Here is a 3,528-nt window from a genome sequence, read left to right as displayed (position 1 = left end):
AACATTATTGAACTTACGCCAAGTTCGCCATTGAATGGGCGTGTGGGTAAGTGCCTGTAGTGAGGCGATGCTGAAACACTAATCATGAAAAACGTGGTTACGGGGTTTGTGTGGCAGCGTGGCAGAGGTGTTGAAGTAGCTGTCTTTAAACTGTAACCTCAATCCAATCATTGATTTGAATTCCCACCACGACCAGCACCACAGGTGAAGTCGGGAACACTGTTTTTCATGAAAGACCTATTAACATTGAGATGTCAGGATTTGATCTCATGTTCGGCTGTTTTTTGACAGCAACTTTAACTAACTAACTGCCGAACCTCAACGATTCAATATGATGCATACATTTACTTGACTATTCGAAAACAGGAACTCGGACTCATTTTTCTGCGTTTCACAGTGTAAATTTAAAACAACCTCTGGTTATGCAGAAGAGTTCAAAGCTGGATATTCTCCACTGAAAATGCACAGGAAGAGGCAATCTCTTTTTGCTTTTGTTGTAAACTAATAACTTATCCTTTTTAAACTGACAGGCTAACGAGGATCCGTCCATCCTCTTGGGCACATTTAACTGCGTTCATATCCGCAAAGGGGAACTCACACTAAGATGAATGGGCTCATTGCGGTGATTTGTTAAGGAGTGGTGTGTGCTTCAGAGTGAATAGTGGTCAGTAAATACTGACACTGACATTGAACGTTGCAACGCCAGCTCCTCACTCACTGGCTCTCTCATGCCTCCCAGTCATCGTTGCCTTTTACATTTTCCCCTCGTCCGTTCCACTTCTCAATTTATTCTCGACCGTTTGCAAGTGTTCCCTTAGAAACTGCAGCTTTAGGAAACGTATTACTGGGATAATGTAATTACTCAATGTGATGGGATGCACCGTCAATCACTAATTACCTCAGAGATTGACATTTTGACTTACTCCGCAGAACCCTGGATGTCCTCAGTAGCGGGGTACAGGTATGATGCCATAAGGCAAGGATTTAGACCTAGTGACATTGAAGGAACAGCGAGATATTTTCAACTGGGAAACGCTAGATCCTTGGAGGGGTCATTGCGGTGATAGCATTCACTTGTATTTGCTGCCATTGTCCTTTTAGACAAATGCTGATCGATTACTGAATTGTTCTGGCAGGATCCGTGTGTGTGTTCTGTGTGCAACCAGGATTAAGTTTTCATTCGGATAATTCACAAGATGAGAATTAAATCTTCACTACCTGAATGTGAAATGAAGCCTGTTCTGGGCAATGTAAACTCTGACCCATATGCAGGGATGTCCATTGATACTGCAGTCGCATTTGGGACCTGACCTGTACAAATTCTTGTGCCTGCTCTTCACGTCATAATCGTCTTCGTCAGCAGTATTTCTCTCTCCATGTTTCCACGTCGGTTCATATTATCTCCCTTGGTTTCAATGTGAAGAAGGCAATGCTGTGATAATCTGATGTTGTTCAGCAGATATACAGCAGCAAGTTAAGTAAAGACTGATGCTAACACGAGCTTGTTTTGAGCTGCGCTGATGTGTTGGCAAAAAGAAAGGCATCGTTCAACTCGCCTCATTCTGGATGACGGTCTCGAAATGACTGGTGGTTTCTCGCTGAATTAGTTCAGGCTCTGGAATGTTAAAAACTTCAAATATGCAAGTGCAGTGAAAGGAAACGGTTCACAGAGTGGGGAATTCCAAGTGAAACAGTGACGGTGATTATGTTGCTGATTTTTCACCTTGTGAAGGCTGTTTCCCTGAAGTGGATGTTTACATTACCTATAGACAAACTGTCACAGCCAAATCTAGTCTTTGGGTCAGTGATGGAATTGGTAACACGCCTGACCTCGAGTGAGGGGATTGTCGGTTCGCATTTAAAATCATGAGGATGCAGCGTGCTAGTCCATTCCTGTTGTCTGTCAGGAACAGAAGGGTGTGGTTTTTTGAATTTACAGTTTCTTTCGTCCACTTCAAATTCTATCTCAGATCAACGTCTCTCATTGTCTGTAGAACTGGCTTTAGTTTAACCAAAAACTGCCTTTGGCGGTTGAACTTGCATGTTGGAGCGGACAGCTGAAGTGAAGCACAAGGAGGTGGTCAAATCCTGAGAACTCTGCGACTCTCGAGGAATGTGTCTGTGTGTCTCTTTCTGTAGGAGACACGACGTGGGTAATAACACAGTGTGACTATATCAAACTTCAATCCTATTGTTGTGTCATCTAAGATCAAAGCAAGAACCTCGCTGCCATTTGCACTGGAAACGTCAGAACACATAAGTTTATGGGCCAAAGCTGGAAACTGGGAAAAGAATAGATGAATGTCGTTAAACCAGACTGCATCATGGTCCAAATGGGACTTTCTATTCTGCAAAACTTGAAGACGAGTAGAAACCTTTCTGCAGTGAAACTGATCAGAAATGAAAGGGAAAACCCATTTCATTGAGAATAAGTGCAAGAGCGTCAGTCTTCATTCCGTGTAATCTCGTAGTTGGGATTTGGAACTCTAACCGCCATAGTGTTGGTTCTATTCTCGGAGAGGGAATGAATGTTTTATTGTGCAAATATATCGTGGTACCAGTATTTCTTACCACTCGTCCGAACCTGATAATGCTTGGTTTTGTGCAACATTATCAAAAATCAAAAAGATGCAGGTTTTGGAAATCTGAACTAAAAACGAGAATTGATAGAGAAACCCGCTACACCTGGCAACATCTGTGGAGAGAAGCAGATTTTTTTTAGTTGAACAGGAAACAAGTTAGTTATAGATTTCTAGATTATACTGTTGGGAAAATGATAATCTTACCTGTCGAATTAGGATATTTATCAAAATCACTCTTGAGCTTACAGACGTCGAATTTACAATCTTAAAAGGACTTAATCAGCTGTCATGCTACTTTCATTTTCCTGAGCTGGTGGAAGGCTATGTTTTAATGGCTGCATTTCCTTTTGCTTTCTGTTATTTAGCAGTCACGCCGAATGGACAATTGTTTCTTTCAGTGTCTGCCTCAATGTGTGTCTTTGTTTTTTCTATGGCACAGGAGGATACAGAAGTCTCTGTATCCTCCTGGGCCTTTTTCACATTCTCCGACTCTCTGGCTGTCCATATCCCTCATTTCCCATTTCTGCTCTTGAAAAGCCTGACATTCAGAGACAGTTTGAGATTCGAACTGCTGAAGAGGCTTTCTGACGCCTGGCTGGAGTCGATCGAAGTAGTCTCACATTCTCTGGATAATGCGTCTGTCACTTCGACCTGAGGCAAGGAAACATTTCTTCCTCAAAATCTAAAGACCCTTTCGATGTTAAAGTTGAATTCCTTATCCAACAGAAAAAGAAAGTAATTACACGATAGCTGAAGAAGAACAAGGATGCATTTACTGTTGGTGTACAACAAATGAATGGTGACAGCAGAGACTGAGGGTGATCATGTCGTGGTGTCAGTGCCATTACCACTACATTCCCCGGGAATGCTGCAGTGTCTCCTGCCTCACCACTTAATTTCCACAAAACTGGGAATGAAGGAATGAGAATAAGAGGATGAGAAGCAG

This window comes from Chiloscyllium plagiosum, unplaced genomic scaffold (assembly GCF_037043375.1).
Source record: "Chiloscyllium plagiosum isolate Xiang-an unplaced genomic scaffold, Cpla_swu_hap1 HiC_scaffold_14, whole genome shotgun sequence".
Taxonomy (NCBI): Eukaryota; Metazoa; Chordata; class Chondrichthyes; order Orectolobiformes; family Hemiscylliidae; genus Chiloscyllium; species Chiloscyllium plagiosum.
This window is presented reverse-complemented; position numbering follows the sequence as displayed.